The sequence below is a fragment of the Cheilinus undulatus genome, linkage group 7 (assembly GCF_018320785.1).
Source record: "Cheilinus undulatus linkage group 7, ASM1832078v1, whole genome shotgun sequence".
In the NCBI taxonomy this organism is placed as follows: Eukaryota; Metazoa; Chordata; class Actinopteri; order Labriformes; family Labridae; genus Cheilinus; species Cheilinus undulatus.
In genome coordinates this window covers 20339607-20358671 of record NC_054871.1, presented here as the reverse complement: position 1 = coordinate 20358671, position 19065 = coordinate 20339607, and the positions used below count along the sequence as shown (strand labels likewise).

At 39.9% G+C, this 19065-nt stretch overlaps 1 protein-coding gene across 11 annotated transcripts in view; it reads right to left on the bottom strand.

Annotated features, from left to right (window-relative positions):
- ptprsa (protein tyrosine phosphatase receptor type Sa) overlaps positions 1-19065 on the bottom strand; it is a 321629-nt gene that overhangs the window by 219811 nt on the left and 82753 nt on the right. Inside the window, exon 1 of one of the 11 annotated variants that reach the window (XM_041791167.1) lies at positions 8353-8809. The exons of the other annotated variants lie outside the window; for them this stretch is intronic. The gene's annotated coding sequence lies outside the window, so the exon portion shown is untranslated. Of the gene's footprint in view, positions 1-8352; positions 8810-19065 lie in introns of those variants that run through there. 11 annotated transcript variants of the gene reach the window in all.

Here is a 19065-nt window from a genome sequence, read left to right as displayed (position 1 = left end):
CTCTTAGGGGGACAATTGTTTGAAAATAAATCAAGAACACAATATCTTTCTTCACTAACTGAATAAATGCATCAGAAAATGCCTTAAAAGACTTGAGAACATTTGGTGAAGCATTCAAGATCACTGACTCTCAACATAATGCTACAAAATAGTATCTTAATCAACACTTGTTTGATGTATGGGCTCTCCAGTTGATGGGGCTTGTGGGTAATGCAAGTAGAATCAGAACTAATCTGGACAAATAAGAAAAAAGGTAACACAAGAACTTCAGTTCAACAGGCTTAAGTTACAACATAGACATAAATATTTTAGAGAATGATGCTACTCTAATCCATCCTCCTCCAGAAAAACACCCTTCATACATGCAGCTCATCAGGCTTATACTGTCCATCTAACAGTCTGCTTCAGCTGCTTTTAAATGGGCTAACTGCAACCTGTTCAAACCCTTCAGGCGTATGAATGGGGGTCCTTTGCCCCCCTCCCTCCCACTACTATGTGTTTAAAACCTCACTGGGGTCAAACTGCCAGGGCTCAGGGCAGCCCTTCCTGCCAGACCTAGTTTGCAAAGAGGAGGAGGAGGAGTCAGACACCCCGGAGGGAACCTCTGTGCATCAATCTCGGGGAGGCCAGCTGGTAATCACACTTAACAGAGGAACAACCCAACAACAGCCAGACAGAGACAGGACCAGACGCATCCATTTGATGTCTGTCCCAAACCGGGTGTTAATTACCTCTCACCATGAAACACCAGTTCACATTAACTCCATAACCATAAAGGGGGTGGGATCACTGCCAAAGGGGAAAGAAGACTGAATGGGCATCTGTGTCAACCCAACAGTTTTTGGTATAGTTCAATCTCAAGCTTTAACAGCTATAAAGCATGTTTGTTGCAGTGTGTTATGTCTAGAGGCAGACCAGAGTGAATGAAGGAGTAGTAGAAATCAACAGAAAGTCTGCTCCTGCTTGTTGTGAAAAGCAGATTACTGTCACTTCATCAGAGGGAGCTGGAGCGAACCATTTCTATAAAACCTTGAGGTGCCAAGGGAACGTGCAAGTGGCTGGGGAGGTGACAGTGTGGGGATGTATTCCCCAAGGCTTTACCAGATAGTCTGGCAGGGATTAGTCTGTTTATGTGTATGAGGGACTACCTTTCACTTTTCCACTCGAAGACTTAATGACTGAAAACATGACTATTAAGAGTCTATTTCTACCTTCAGAAATAGAGAGGTGATACAAGGGCAAAAATGAAAGAGAAGCTTAAAATATCAGATGTAAATGAACTAGAGAACATGAATAAAACACATAACTGGCATACTGTAATACATGTAATCTATTCAAGGACAAATATGGCATTCTTAGATAGAAAACAACTATACCACCAGGTGTTTTTTTTTTTTTTTTTTTGGTGTTATCTACAATTTAAACATGAAAATCAGTTGATATAAAGGTCCACTGTAGAATCAGTAATCTGTTAATAAACACCAGACATCGACCAAATAGTGTGGCATGAACAGATATCACATACATATGTCTATCTGTTGAATTTTGTGCTGTGATCTCATACATAACTGTTCAATCAAATTAACTTTATACAGGGCAGAAGAAGAGGCCTGTCAGATGAACTCTAGAGAGAATGGTGGGACTGTGAACATGAGAGAAAATAATCTAATAATCATAATAGAAGTCTTACACCAAAAGATGTAACAAAACAAATCTTGTTTTTTATCAGCAAAACATCAGTACATAAGCAGGTACAATTTTTACAATTGGTGTGTCTCTACCTCCAACATAGTTCTATTTTAAGCACTTGTTTCATGATAATAAGCCCAAAAAACCTTGATTTTTAGGGCTTATGCTACATTAGATTGTTAAGTTGACTGGCATACTGGTGGATATCTGATCTCACATTTTAAGTATCTGAGGCCAACTCTGATGCCTGTGTCGGAAAATTGCTACATGTATATGGGTCTAATCAGGAGTCATAATCATACTGGAGATGGAAAAGATACGCATGTCCTCTCAATCCATATTATTTACAGGGAAAAGTTTAAGTTAGTCAGACAAAGAGGGAGGAAGAAAAGGAATACAGAGAGGAGAGAAAAGAAAGGAGGGAGGCTATTAGGCTAGGGGAAACATAAGGATGGAGAAACATTGGAGGGCCCTTACAGTCAGCCAAGATGCAAGGTGGACTTTAACTCTGCCAGTGACAGATCGATCCTGCTGAGTTCACACACCTTATCACAGCCTGGTCTTATCTGGCCTTTGCCTCCAACCCTGATTCACTTCTGGCCAAATCCATTCCTGGCTTGTTTAGGAGCACTGACCTTTTGAGTTCAGGGTAGTTGGTCTGTAAAAATGACTTTTGGGTACTGCCAGGGGGGTCGTTGCCATTTCTCACCTCCCACAAGGTCTGCTGAGGACAGAGCTACCAATTTTAGACCCCAGGCAACCAGCAGGGGTGTCTGGGTGAGTGGTCAATAATTCCTCTGCCAGCCACCCGTCTCGTGTTTCTCTCCCTACGGCCAGGCTGCAAATGTAGGTCTATGGACTGAAAATGACACACCAGCCTCCGGAAGTTTCACCTTGATGATATTTGAAATTGTTGTGACTGCAATGTTCTGGTTTTTCTCTTTGACTTTCTGCTATTTTCGTCCTGACAAATGATACTATCTTCAGCCAAAAAGTTTGGATATTTTTATCCTAAGTGCCTTACAGGACTAAGAGTTCACATTTAAAACTGGGCTCAAGAGGATCCACTAATAAAAAGAAATTAAAGAGGCACTCCAATTAAGAAAGACACTCCTGTTGTTTTCTGTATTTTTCACTTGCTTTGCCAGATTTATAGCTATCAGAAATAGCAAGATGTGTGTGTTTTGAAGCGTGGGTCAAGGTAAATAATAACATCTCTGAATGGGAGGGCAGAGAAGGTGAATCCAGTTAACTTATGCATGAAGAAGCTTGCCCAGACAAGGCAGTATAGCTGACCTGTTTCCAAAAATCCAAAACACATAGTACTCCATCTGCAATCTCACGCAGCAGATAAACACAGAGAAGCAGGAGCAGTGCAGGTTTGTCAGTGGGGTTATGCTTTCATTCAACATGGAACACACCACAAACAAAAAGCCAAAGGCATGAAGAACACTTGTTTTGCATTGGTACAGAATGGGTGCTCTTATTTTCTTCAGTCTATTTTGGTCTGAAAAAAGCCACAGTGAATGTGTTTGCAGGCTCTTCAATACAAACAATATTCAAGCTTGGGGCTGTTATAATTACTTTTTATGATTAGAGAGGCTCTACTTCACATATTATCTACAGTTCAATATCAAAAGGTCACTCCGGTTCTGTTTCCAATTGTACTGAAAAATGTAGCAGCCAAACAACAAATCAACTAATCTAAACTTCATTAATAGGATAGAACACTGTAAGAATATGTCACATCAGCTGTCTAATCTCTAAAGTAATTGCAAACTAAGTGAGACAAATAATAGATTACCAAGGCCACAAAAAGGCCAAGTTGTTCTGTTGAAACAAATAAGCTCTAGTATACTAGCTGACAATGACACTTGGTCAAGTTTCCCTGTGGCTTTAAAGAATATGAACTTGAGTACAGCGGACTATATTACATAACATAATCACAAAGCATTGGTGGTTTGCTTCTGGAGTCTCATATCTAATGCTTAACTGTCACATCCAGACAGACTCCCAGTTCCTCTTAAGTTTTTCATACACGTGTAACAATGTTGTTATCTGCAAAATCCTTCTAATGTGTGCAAACTGTCTAAATGAATTTTTACATTTTGTTTTCCTGTGTTTTTGCAGATGCAGTAATGAAAGAAATTTTCAAAAGAGAGGACTATTTAATCCACAAATCAAATAGGAGGGGAGGGGACGCTTTACAAGACACACTGCCTCCTATTTTCACAGTCAGACTAATTGCACCTCGTGTCGCTGGAGGAGCACTGATTTAGCACTCGGAGCGTATTAAAATGAATAAACACAATTAGCTGTGAGTGCAACCGCGCCTCTGCACAGTGCACATTTCTCTCTGCAATGACAGTCACTTCAGAGCAGCTGTTATTAACTGTGTTGTTGCGTCAAGTGCTCAGTGACTAATTGCAAAGCACTTGATGCCACCAAAATGCTCCTAATTTGGATCAGAATAAAAACCAGCAGGGTACAGGGCAGAAGGAAAATGGATGAAAAGTCTTCAACATATCGGACAGATCCATAGAGTAAATGTTTGCTGATCACAGTATTGGTTGCACAATGACTGGCAATCTTTGCCTTTTGGATAGACTATGGTACTAATTACTGTAGGAAAGAGAGAGATTTAGTCTTTGCAAAGGAGCATGTTGATTTTAGGGGAGTATCCAGCATTTTTACATTATTTAGTGCAACTTTAAACTTGAGTTAGGGCTGTGATGATACAGAATTATAAACTTAAGGAGGATACTAATATTCAAACAATATGGATACTTATTTTGATATCACTGCAAGCAAAGCTGGACATCATTTGCACCTAATACTTGGTAACCAACTGTTGATCACATATAGGCTAAAAGAAATCAAGTAAACTCCTGCACACTGTCCGAGTTGCACAGATAAATATTTTTAACTACTCATTTGCAATTTAATCATTGTAGAAGAGTTGTCTTCCAGTTCTGGATTGAATGAAAAATATGTAACTTAGGATGTATCTTTCTTTAAAAAACATGGTATGTAAAAGTACTGAAGTATGATTGAATGTACTCTGTTTACGTGTCAAAATCTGCCCAACCCTCATAGGTGTATGACACCAAGTCTCCACAAACAAATCTCTGTCCTCCTTTGGGGATGCATAAACCTGTTGGTCTGTATGGCTAAAGCTTAAGTTCCTGGGTGCAACTGTACATGTAATGACCTGACATTGGTAGTTTTGGTTTGAATTATATATCAATGGACCATTTTTCTTTATACATAATGAACATAGTACTACTATTCCATTGAATACCACAAAGTAAGCCATTTAGAAAAATGGATGACATATTATTCAAATAAAACACAAGAGGATGGACACTTTGGACCTAATCCAAGTGTAGTAAGTGCACGTTTGGCTTAGAAAAAAGCAGAGATCTAATTTTTACTCATCAAAATGGTGCTCAGGTTTAGAGTTGTTCTGATTCTGAAACCAGTATTGGAAATACTGCCTAAAATATGGGTACTGGTCTAAGTGAGTACATGTGTTTATGAACCGATCTGATTCCATTTTGTACAACTTTATATTTTGCTTTGTTTAGCCTTGCTAAATTTTAGCGCTCTAAACTAAAAATCAATTCTTCTTTGCGTCTTTGCATGCATGAGCTACCGTTAAGAGTAGCAAAGAAAAAACAAAGGACCCACTGCAGCAGCAAAGTATGGAGGCTGAATGACAATTATTCTCTGCACGTGTTTGAAGGAGATCTTCCTTACAGCCGTTATCATCATACAAAACAAGAAATGACACAGTTTATTGAAAGTCAAATACATAGTAGCCTCTTACTTATTTTACCCCTTGAAGCTAGCTGTTGTGCTGTCCCATTGATGCTATCCACGCCTTCAAATCACCTGTGGCTGCATTTCTAGCGAGACTGGAAATCAGGTGACTTTTGAAACTTAAAAGATTCAATCAACACCAGCAAACCCGACACTGAACGGCTTTTATCCACTTTTAATCAATTTATGATAATTTATTGCCACTAGCTTGAATGCAAACCACCATATCACTGTGTTCCCAATGTGAGGGTCTGTCAACCAATGTCAAGCTGCCTGAGTAAAGCATAGTAGAGAGAGAGAGCCTATGATGCTTCCCCCGTGATACTTTGATTTTAAGATTTTTTGCTGTAAAATTCACAATAATCAGCAGAAAAACAACTTTAAGGGTCACAGAGAGGCTGATTCTATGTGTTGAGCCATGAGTAAAATGCAGGGCTAAAACAATTAGCCAGTCTTCCACAGCACAGTCGGTCCAGAAAGTTACACCGGTATCGTATCGGTACACGGTATCAGCTGACCCTCAAGGATTTGGTATTGGGAAGGAAAAATGGTATTGGAACATCTCTACTCAGTTTTACTCTTGTCTGGAGTGCCACCAGTAAAATTTTCTTGAAGTAATGGGAGATCTGGTGTCTTAGCTCTGTATTCCTCTGTATTCAACAAACAAAGTTTTCCATATGTCCACAATGAAAAGCAACTTTAAAGCATCCAGAAAGTGGTCAGCTTTTGAATTCTCCTATTCATACCTCGAGTAAACATGACTCTGAATAGATAAAAGTCAGACAGTGAGGTGTATCTACAATCTCCCTCTTTTTTCCATTATATTCCTATTAAAATGAGAGAATGCACCCTACTGTTGAGGAGGGGGAAATAAAGGAAAAACAGCTCAGAATGTAATAATTGCCAAGGAAATGAATTTCAAAACCCTGAGGAGGACACTTCTCCAAGACCTCCGTACTTGGGGAGAAAAAAAAAAACCATCATATCCGGGGCAGAATTCAATTAGCTTCTTGTCCAAGTGTAAGGAGCTCCGGGGAGAAATCAAAAGTTTGGTCCAATAAAAGAAGTTTTCAAGGATGTAATGTTCTCATCACCCCTTTATTCCTCCTCCTCCCTCACTATTCATTACCACTGCTTACAAGCACGTCACTCACAAACGCATCGATCTGAGATTCAAATAAACAAGCTGAATTGAATAGAACGGCACCTTACCGATGCTGCTGTGACAGACACACTGGTCACGCTTAGCCGACTGTGCCTGGCAGCTCACGTTTGGCAATTTCATTGCCTTTTGTCTTTCTTGCCGAGTTATTTGACAGTGATCAGGGGTGATAAATTGTTCAATTAAAGCCACATTAAGAATCCAGAACACTTGATGCACAGCCTCTTGGTATATGTGTTGTCCAATTACTCTGAAGGACAAGACTCTTTCTTGCTTCTGACAATCAACATCTGACTCTCATCGGAAGATAAATGGGTTTATTTAAACAACCCAGCAGATTGATTGAACACTGGAATGGAAGACTGATGGTTTGTAGACACCACAAAGGTAAAATCAAAATTTCCATTACAAGTGGAAGCATTCTGAATTAAGTGCAGTGGTTGAACAGGTCCAAAACATGTAGTAAATTACATGTATTATATCTAAAGTGTTTCATTTGCACTGCCCAGCTTCATTCTCTATTCCTTTTCTGTGTCTTATCCTGACTTCTGAACTCTTAAAATTTCAAGACACCTCTCTGAAACGTTCATTAACACTAAAAACAAAAACAACAACAGCATTTTGGCTCGTCTCTTCAGCAACCCCCCTGCAAATGAAAAGCATTACTAATCTTTTTTTGGCTTGCAGTTGCTGCTGGGGTGGGAGGGTAAAGAGAAAAGGAGGGAGGGGGTGTATGTTGCCCCAGGAAGGTTTAGCCTTAAATGTTCTGATAAAATTAAGATCCATTGCAATGCAAATTGGACTCACTTGACTTAGTGTAAAGTTGGCCTGCCTTTACAACAAAAAAAAGAGAGCAGAAGAAAAAGCTGTAGCCTTAGCCTGGAGCTGCATCTAAACTTTCCAACACATTCAGACAAAAAGTTACTTCTCAAGGCAGCAGATTGCCCCGAAGAAAAAGAAGTGATGCTGAAAAATTAAAAAGGATGTTCAACAAACATCAGAGAGATAACTTAAAAGAGCTCTTTGTTACACAGGGGTAAAAATCTAAGTCCTCCAACCAATTAAAATGAATCCAAAAGCTCACGAGTGTAACAGACAAAAAACAAGCACAGCACCCCCGAAGAAAAAGCAAAATACAGATATTCCCCAAGCAGCATAACCTTACAAAGCAAATATAGTGGTAATACTATGAGTTTCAGTTTTTAAACAGGTAATTGTGTTGCTAGCACTAAAAATAGATAAGAAATGGAAATGCTATGGTCCCTATCTAACCAAGAAATGAGTGAAAGCTGCTAGCTTCGGTTTTTAAAAGGAAACAAAATAAGCGTGCTTCTCTAAGTCTCACGAGAATAGAGGAGCATGTCTGTTTTGGGGGACCGTTAGCAACTTTAACTTAATGTTTCAGACTTAAATTGACAGAAACGTTACTTTTCCTATCAAACACGCCAGCAAAGAAAGAGCAGCTTCAGGCTATCTTTACATTTTCTCCCCCTTGGAGAAGGACCGACGTTTGCTAGCATAAACAAGACACCCGGCAGATACAACGGTCCAGCTTTAAATTTAAAAAGTTGCATTAGCATTTCGACTGCGCAGCATTTGATCACCTTAGAAAAACTGTTAGCCCAAATGCATTCGAAGAATTTCGAGAGTAACACTGAAGCAAAGTTGCGAGCACTTACTTGTACGTTTGGAGAAAAGTATTCTTGAGACTACCCCCCACTTGGTTTACGGGGGGCAGCTAATAAAATCCGTATTCTTTGAGAGTGAGCGGTTGTATTTCCTCGGGAAAACCAGTAACTTTACATCCCCCGTCGGCGGAAGAATAAAAAACCGTTATATCCCACTTTCTCCAGCGGCAGAGCAATCACTTGTTAACGGAGGGAGCGAGTATAAAATACTCCTTTTTTATTCCCCGTGTGTTTGTATTCCGTTCCCCCAGATGAGACGCTCCGAGTCAGAATCTCCTCAGTGAAAGAAAAAAAATAAAATACCCAATAATAATCCGTGCGCGACACCGCCGCGCGCGGAGCTCCGAATGTATATCTCTTATTGGTGTCTTTCGTTATCTCCACGTCCCAGGTTTGGGCTCCTTTCTTCCCAAATCCACCTCGTAGGGCTGGGGGTGGGGAGACAGGAATCAAATACCCCCCTCCTTTTTACTCCCTCCTCTCTCCACTGCAGGGAAAAAAATACAGAGCCTTGTGTTGCGTTCACTGCCGCCTCATAAACTTCGTCTCTTGACTTCTCCTCAATCGTAAATCCCGGCACTTGGTGCTTTCAAGCACGTTTCTCGTCGGAAATCACAACACAATAGGGCTTGTAACGCAACGAGTTACCGTGGCAGTTCAGATGTTTTATTTTATAAATCTGCGCTGCAATGACAAAGTGAAGAGGGGACAAACATTCAGAGAGATGGTGCAATGGCACAAAGAACTGTAGGAGTTGTTCAAGAGTTTTTAAAAATCTTTCTTTGTTTAAAATAATAAGTTAATAAGGTTATTTATTTTTTGGTCCACAGAAAAAAGTTGCAGCCGTTTTAGGCAAGCTATAGTAGCCTGTTTTTACGACCTTATACTAGCTTCAGGGGTGTAACTAGGGATTCTGGGCCCCAGGAAAGAAAATTTCACTGAGCCTCTATTGGCTGGTGGCCAACCAAGCAAAAAATGCTGTGTCTTTGTATGAAAATCTATGCATTCAAAATGTATTTTTTAGACTGTTTTTCTTTGTTTTAATTAGCAACATTTTTACTATGGGTAATTTAAATTTACTTTTATTATTTCCTTTACATTGTGTTGGTTACCCTGTTTCCAAAGTATGAGACAAGCACCATATACACCATTTGAACTTTCTAGCCCCCACATTAGGAAAAAGTAAACAATACTGTATTTCTTATCTTTGCCCTGGCCATAGTCCTTCTCCAACATCCGCATCTTGTTCTCTATCCCGGCTTTCTCCTCCTCCATCATCTTTATTTTCCTGCTCTCTGTTCCTGCTTTCTCCTCCTCCAACACCCTAATCTTGCTCTCTGTCCCTGCTTTCTTCTTCTCCAACATCTTTATTTTCCTGCTCTCTATCCCTGCTTTCTTCTCCTCCATCATCTTTATTTTCCTGCTCTCTGTCCCTGCTTTCTTCTCCTCCATCATCTTTATGTTCCTGCTCTCTGTCCCTGCTTTCTTCTCCTCCATCATCTTTATGTTCCTGCTCTCTGTCCCTGCTTTCTTCTCCTCCTCCATCATCTTTATTTTCCTGCTCTCTGCCCCTGCTTTCTTCCCCTCAGACATCCTCATCTTGCTCTCTGTTCCTGCTTTCTCCTCCTCAAACATCTTCATCTTGCTCTCTGTTCCTGCTTTCTCCTCCAACACCCTCATCTTGCTCCCTGTCACTGCTTTCTTCTCCACCACCATCCTAATCTTGATCTGTGTCACTGCTTTCTCCTCCTCCAACACCCTAATCTTGCTCTCTGTTCCTGCTTTCTCCTCCTCAAACATCTTCATCTTCTTGCTCCCTGCCACAGATAAGTGTCTTCATTTGTCCACACAACATAAAGTTGAACAACTCTTTTAAAGTGTTGAATATTGTAGAAGCATCTGTATTCACTCGTTATCTATAGAACCTGTAACTCAGTGGATAACTTCACTCACGGTCCAACAGCAGTTTTGGGATGTGATGTGGAATCATTATCTTGCCATGGACTTCTGGACAAAAGTAAAAGAGTATTGTATTAAATTAAAAGTACGGTTACTCTGGTAAAGTAAAAGTACTATGTTCAAAAGATACTCAAGTAGTACAAATACCCCCCAAAAAAACTCAATTATTGTAACTTGAGTAAATGTAATTAGTTACTTTCCACTCCTGCTTGGTTACAATGTTATGTTCAACACTTCTGCCATTGCAACATCTCTTAATGTGTATTTGATTTGTTTAAAGGGAAAGTCTTATTTTTATACAGCCTTTGACTCATAAAGATCATTTTAAGATTACACATAAGAGAAAGTCTACAATATATGGTCGGTCAATGCAACATTCAAAAGAAGCAGCTAAGCTATATAAACCAGATAGCCTACAAAAGCTTTATTTTTTTTAGTGTCTGGATAAATAACACCCTTCTGTTGAGTGCCACATAGGAAATAGCTCTATTTATCCTGCTGCATCATCATTAAATCCACAATTGAATGGGCCTACTGCAGACAAAATAAATTACAATGCTGGAACATGAATTCAATTTGGAAATGTTACTCGGCTTTAATTGTCCAATGAATATTTATTACTTTTCAGTGGCCACTCTACCATTAAATGCCCTGTTTGTCCTTGTTTCCCTGTAGATTTCAAGACTAATCAAATTAGAATAAATTGTTTCTAATTTAAGAAAAAAAATGAAAATACAATGTGATATCATCTTTATGGGTTACAATATGCTACAAAACAATAAAAGCTTATTTAGAAAATGTAATTAAAAGGAATGCCTGACTACTTTCTCCATAAAATAATTCAAAAACATTTTCCAACATGTTCAAGTCAGTTTTCTTCCTTTCACTTGGCTGGAAGTAAGGAGGGATTTCACCATGCTTTCATCCAATCACATTTGACTTTGAGCTGGAACAACATCTCTGACTGGCTAGAGGGATTTGAATTTGAATGGTGACAGCTGGTGTCCAATTTGACCAGCAGGGAGGCGAGAAACAGGCTGGTGACACATCCATCAACTGACCCAGAATCAGTTACCAACAGGCAGAATACATGCAGCCAAATGTCACTTGTTTCTTAACTCCTTGAGATTATATTTTAATCCAAAAGCAACCGGGACTAAGTAGGTAGTGGAAGTGACTGGCTAATTCTGGGATTTACACCGAATTGTAGTTACTGGTTATGCAAAAGCAATTTCCCAGGGCATTTAAGTTCATGGTTATATGATAGAAATGGAGGGGCATTAGATTGAATAAGGCTGCCTTTGGAAATGGGCAGCAATTTGTTGGATGTAGCGCAGCTTCTCCTCAATTTGTGCAAGAGTAGCAGTATATTTCATGTGAACTTATCAAAGTATGCAGGCAGTTATAGATGGGAACAGGCTCTTTAAAACAGATCTGTCTCTGCTGTGTGTTGGCAAAAAGCCATGCTGAGCCACATGCAATCCTCCACTGCCCTCTCTCTGCTCTTTGTTTAAAACCCAGCGTGACATGTAACACACCATAAGAGGTGTGAAGGGTGAGGGGGTGGGGGGTGTGGATGGGTGGTGGCTAATCAATTTAGCTAGTGAGAAAAAACATGTGTTTATGTTGCGTAGATTTCTCCCTTGGCCTTTTATTCACACTGAAGCCCCTTATTTAATCAGGCCGGTAAATCTTAGCAGCTCCCACTGCCATTCCCCCAGTGGCGTGAGCCTTAACATGGTAAATTTCACTCGGGTAGGGAAATGCGCTCAGTGGCCGAGGCTAGTGCTTTGGAAGGATAAAAAGAGCACTTACTGCCTGACATGTGCAATCCATAACAGAATAATGAGACTCCTCCACACTAGGATCTCTCTCCCCTTGCTCTCCCTCTCCACTTTTTGTTTTCCTTCTGAGTGTACATAAACGCCATGTAAATTCAGAGAGCAAAAGATGTGGCGAGGGCTCCAGGGAGAGCATTTAATCGTTTGCATCTTGTTACTGAATCATGGAACAGAACGTACTGAGTGAAGACGCTCCAAATGACGACTGAACCTTGTTGTATCTGCTGGCCTCCGTCTGTCAGCTGGTGTGCCTTCAAGTGAGGTGATCCTCACTCAAGGATATATCTGCTCATTACTGCTGTCAAATAAAATACACAAGCGTGCAAGAATGACACATTCCAGGGGAAACGTATACATCTCAAAGCACCCTTAAGTATTACAATATTATGCATGTAAAAGACTGCAAAAGGCAGTCTTTCATGAAACTGAACATTAACATAGATTGCAATGAGTAAGTGGAATGAAACTAAATGGATGTGCCAAATAGAGCAGTTCCTTAAGTGGCCACTTGAGGCTGGCTCCAAAAGTGAGTAAGACCTCATCAGCCCTCATACAAAAATGCTGAATTTAAAGCACAATCAAACCTTTTTACAGCCTGATACAAGTATACTCTGATCCTTTTTTGACAATTTCTCTGGTCAGGTCAACTGTAGGGAATTTAATGTTGCTATTAATTGCCCAGCTGAATAATTTTATGTCAAGCTCAATAATGTTGATAAAAACAAACTTGGATGCATTGCAACCTCCAAACAGAAAGTTTAGCAAGTTAGATTTTCTTTTCTGTCTTCTATGATTTGTTACATCAACTCAGTGATGAGATCATAGAGCTCTCTGCACTCGTTAATGTCATGAATGTAATCGAATCAAACAGCAAAGTGAAAAAAGAATGATAATCTAGGCACTGAGAGATAGAAATGATAAGACAGGAAAAGTTTGTTGAGCTTTAAATACAATATTGCAGTTTTTATGTTATATCTTTGAGGGACTACCACAACTGAAAAAGAGAAATCTCTGTCAGTAACAGCAAAGTTTTTCAACAACCGAATGAGTAACTGCTGTTAGCATTAGCACCAAGCTAATGTATCATTTGTCCGAGCGTTTGGTTGGGAGTGGCCCACTAGAGAGTGGCATCATCTGGTTTCTGACACCAGTGCTAAATCTATACTATGTGGTGCCTAAATAAATGATTGATTCACAGAAATAACTTTATTAGATGCCAGTCCAATATGGGATAAGAAAAGGAAACCAGTGTAACTTAAAACATAAATAACAAATATTCAATGAACATTTCCTTGCCTTTCATTTGTAGTGGCAAGGTATTGTAATGAAGTATTGATATTTATGTTGTATTTCACTCCAGTATAGGTATTATACGTGTTGGTATCAGTACCATGTTGGTACTGGATTTCGATAATCATCCCTATAAAATACAGTATGTTTGGTCTTCTTTTGAGGTGTCATCTAGCTCAGCCTCTCTTCCTTCCAATGTCATTACATTAACCATGATGACTGGTTAGCACCATGGACTTGGACTTCTCTAGTCATCGGACTACTCAAACTGCTTTTGGACTATCAGCATCAGCTAATCCCATTCAAACACATGTAAACCCGTATATATGCCACTGATGAAGCATCTCCTGCGGAAGATGGGGATATAACCCACAACCATCTTATTGTGAGACGACCGACTCTACCAGCTGAGTCACAGTCTGTCCTTATTGGTTGGTGTATTCACCAATTTATGGTTCTATGATTGCCCAATCTAACGCAGTGGCCATTAAAACCAACAGACATTTGATGAGTCTGACTTAAGAATCAGCGATTGAAAATATATATGAGAGGCATTGTTTCATTGAGCCACAGTTTGACGCTGCTGTCATCTCAGCTTATTTATTCACTGATGCTAACTTCTTAGTTGTATTTGGTTTTTTATTGGATGATTTTTTTTCATGCATATATTGGATGTGAGAAAATGGTTGTTGTGCTTTCAATGGCACTAAAAACAGGTATACCATCAAACTGAAAATTTGGGCCTAATTTAGAACAGTTAAGTGACAAGTTCATGCTCATAGTTAAAAATATTGAGTTGGCTGAAAATTTTTCCAATGGAAATATATATTTCAGTTGGCTCAACTAGATTATTTGCCACAACTACTCAACTGAGCCCTTTGAAAATGTTATTTAACAAAAATCTGTACATTCACTGGTATACCTTGCAAAATTTAAGAAACGTAATATAATGTGTTATCAACTAGTAAAGTTATCAAAAGTGCACCCAAAACTTAAGAATTTGTTCACTCAACAATAATCAGGTGGGAATTTTTAAAATGTAAAAGTGTATACAATCATCATATCTGCACAATGAATTGTCCCAATGGGGACAAATAAAGTTCTTGAAGTTAAAGCATCTGCTCAGTGTTTCTTTGAAAAAATTTAACCACTTATTGGCAGTAATTGTTGTTTTTTTTCCTGTAGTGAAGATAATCAATGAAGTCCTGAACAAAAGTGTGATTCTTTTAAACTATACTGAAATAGGATGATCAACTCCAACACCAGAAAACCAGCAGAATGTTTCAAATGTTTGTAACACTTTTCAAAGTAGTCGTGCCCATTTACATCAATACTTCAAATTCTTCCTGTTTTCTACTCCATGTGAGTCTGCTCAGAGAAGAAGCTTCCTTTCTTACTGTCTCCTGCTCCTCTCCATTCATCTGTCATGCCTAGGGGTTGAGGCGCAATCACCTCCGATCGCAGCAGGCCATCGCTCACCCTGTCCCTGGAGGCGACAGCCCACTTACTGCCAGCTCACTCTCAAATGGAGGACGTTTCATCACCCCGCCGAAAAACACAATTAAAAACACGCACAGTCGGCGGCCCTCGAGAGCAAACCCCTGTCGCGACTTTGGTTACTGTGAGATACTCTGGGATATTTACTCTCCCCTTGCTCGAGTGTTTGTCAGCAAAGTTGGGAAGTGCTCTGTGCGAACAAGACACTGAAAGGAGAGAAAGTGAACCAGCGCTCAGTGTTGAGCAGTCTTTTCTCCGAGAGGCATTCACTGCCTTCGGTGGACATGTAGCTTCAACAGTTAGCTGATAACTGCCTCTGCTCCCAGCTCTTTTTCTTCTTCTCTGGAAGCCAAGATGGAGGCTCGTGTGCTGAGGGTTTGTGGTGATGGGCAATTTGCTTTACACACACAGCAAGAAGGAGCAGAGTCAGACTGACGGCTATTAGAGTGCAACGATGCTCCCTCTTATCTCCCACCACGATACAGATCTACAAAGAGCTTGAGAGAGATTATGAATTCATTACCTTGATACACAAGTGAGCACTGCGATAGACAGGAGTTTGAGAATGGCGACGGGTGCGTGGTGGGTGTACTGGGAGGGGCCGTGAATTACATGCTGCTGGGGTTGAGAATGAATCTGTCAGCTCTCTTTCTCTGCGTTCCTAGAAACTTTTACGCTCTTCAGATGCCACAGTGCATGTGGTTCATATGTTTTTCATTAGAGGCCAGGCATCGAAGCAGTCAAAAAGCAGCCAAGCATTTGTGTTATCTTCATGATTCGAGTGGCATACTTGTTGCTTCTTCTCACTTGTGTTTGGAAGCTGTCCACTTTGAATGCTTTGAAAACTGAGTAAGATGAGTGAAAAGCATTATTCTTGCATGCAGTGTTGTATCCTAGTGTGATGCATAATAATATACCCACTTTAGAAGTCTAACAATAGGTTTTGTTGGAAGAAATCAGATGAATATCTAAATTATGGGTTTATTTGTTAGTATAATGCACAAGAGTCAGTACAACCCAGTTGGGGGGCCTTTTTTCCTGCTATCACTCACTCACTTTACACTCCTGCCTCTCCTCTCCTGCAGCTCTTGTGCTTTTCTTTTCTAACTGACTCCCCCTCTCTCAATATGGCTTTTTCTCTCGCAGAGAGTCTTTTCCCTCCAGCTCTGTTGAACTCAGCTGGCATTTGGAGGCAGGTGAAAGAGCGCAGCTAAATAAACCAAAGAAATTCAGAAGAAAGAGCAAGGGCAGGGGGAGACAAAAACACAGACAGAGAGGGAGTGTTTGAATGACTGTTCAAATGCGGATCCTGTTTAAGTGCTGTTTTATACGATTGCCCGGTGCTGCTTTTGCTGCACATTTCAGCTTCCCAGTTGGGACAACTGCACTGAGATGAAGGGAAGTTAGACTGAAGCTGTTTTAAAGGTGCAGTGTGTAACATTTAGAATAGTTGCATTTAGCAGGACCAACTTAGTAAAAGTGAAACAAAATATGAATGAATAGGCCTATCGAAGTAAGCGTTTAATCAACTGAATATATAGTTGGACTTCTCTGTGATAAAGTAATGAGCTTTAATTTATAAATTATGATGCACATTTGGTTTACAAAACCATGATGAAATGTTTACATGACAACAGAGTGTTTCCTGATGTTTATCTCTCCATAACAGCTGGATAGAGGTGATCTCTTAGTATAGTCAACCTTGAAGTTACCATTCAAACCAGCCCTTGATCAGCACCTGATTCTACCTACTAACATCCATAAAGAAAGCTTGGCATGAGTTCATCCAGAAAGACTTTTTCAGTTCCATTCATCCTTTCATTCATTAATAATCACTCATTCTCATGTTGCACATTTCCTTTTGCTCTGTTTTCCTGCTCATCAGCCGGTATGAGCGTGTACTCACATAAGCTCTAAGCAAATACCATTCTGCCACAGTCCCACTCATCCTACTGCTGTCATATTTTAACATCTGTTCTCCTCTCCTGCGTAGTCAGAGTGTGGTTTTAGTGTGACTACTGCAACCCTCCTCCACCCCAGCCGCCTCCGTTACACCTTATCGATATCCAGGTCCAGCTCCTCTGTGCATCTTGCATCTCTCATCGCAACCTCCAAGTCATCTCATCAGTGCCTGGGTCTTAATTCTCAGAAGTCCATTCATCATCTTATCCAACTCCTTCCATCACTACCATCAGTGTCTTGACTTAATGGGGGTATCCTAGCATGTTGTTTCCCTCACTACTCCTTCTAGTTCATAAAGACATCACAATGGAACGTATTTGCCAAAGGCATTTCCCATTTTCAAATATTTCCAAACTTGTAAAATAAATTGTTGAACTCAAAATAAGTCTCTCCTGATTGAACCTCCTCTGGTTCAGTTAAACTATTAAATATCTAAATTGGTCCAATAGGGAGCTTACTCTGTGAAAATCGGTGAATAATGTCAGGCAACCAAGATGCAGTTGCCATTGCAGAAAAATGTATCTAAGTTCAACAAAGTGACTGCCTGCTGTTTTTCCTACAAGGTTGCCCATAAGAGGGGATACATGGGAAAGGTGTCTGGGGCCCAGTCAGATGGGCGTCTATGCAGGTCATGGTCCACTGCAAAGTTAATCGGTGATAACTAGATTTTTAAAATGTAAACCCATTTTCTTAAAATGAAACTAATAATCAGGCTTCATAACCATGATGTGCACAAACATCAGGGTACCGTAGAATAAAATAGAAGTGACTGTAATAACTTTAAGGGATAAATATTTAAATAATTGCAAAATAGAGGCGGAAATTGGCAAAATGGGTTAAAAGTGGCAAAAACTGGCAGAACTAAGTGTTGGAAAGTGGTAGACGAGTTGCAAAAATAGTCATAAAGTCGTGAAAATAGGTTTCAAGAGGCAAAACTGGATAAAGCAGCAAGCATAAGTTAAGAAAAAGAAAAAAGGGGCAAAAATTGTTTGTAAAAATCGTGAAAAGTGTTTTAAAAGTGGCAAAAATGGCTAGCTAATGTCACAAAAAGGGTTTGAAAGTGGCAAAAATGGGTTAAAAGTGTCAATATTGGGCAAAAATGTGTGGCTAAAGTAGTGAAAGAGGTTTAAAGAAGTAAAAATTGGCCAAAAGTGGAAAAAAATGGGTTCAGTGTGGAAACAAATATGTAAAAATGGGCAGAAACAGTGATAAAAAGGGGTTGAAAGGTGACACATAAATAACTTGAACCTCAGATCCAAATAATAGCTTGACATACTTTTCATATCCAAAATGAAGTAACTGTAAGCCAAAACGTTAGCACCAATACTACTGATCCAACATATGCATCGATATCATCAATAAATCACAGCTGGGGAGGGCCCATTAACTGGGGTTTTCAGGGGCTCAGTCAAGGTAGACGTGATCATATTATCATTGCCATTTGTGTAATTTGTTAAAACAACATTTTAAATTCAAATACAGACACTTTTATGGAAAAGTCAGGGACCAGCAGCACTGTGGCTTTTATTTCAGCAAAGTTCTACGTAATACAAATGTGAAAATAGTCTAAACGACTACCATGGTCTTTCCAGTGTTAAACTAGTGGAAGTTTACAATGATGGCTTATTTTGCTGTATAATTTCTGTTTTTAGAAAGCTAATGAGCACTTTTACTGGCTGATAAGTACCTGTAATGGAACAGCAGCATATAAATCCACCTTTCAGCATAGTTAGAAACACATCTTTGATTGTTCTAAGGCCTTGCTGAAACACGCCAGTGTATAATTTATGTTGTGTGTTTGTGTATGGGGGTGTTTTATGCCATAGTATATCATTACTTGGTGGATGTGTGTAGCGTCCTGTGAATATATCTTTTGTATGTTCGAGTGCCTCTGAGTGATTTTTAATGTGCTGCGTGTGCATATGTGTCTTTCACTGTGCATGCACGGGCTTTTCAATGTGTGTCATTGTAAACTGTGTGTGTGTGTCTGAGTGCCTTTAACGCTTCAGGGTCAGTGTGCACGTGTAGATAAAAGTGTGACTTCAGTGAGTGTGTGTGTGCAGGGAGAGAGCAAGAGTGATGAGTGATGCCAGAGGTGGTTTCTCTACCAACCTCTCTGCTGGCTTGCTGGCTCACTAATGGCCTCCTCAGTGGG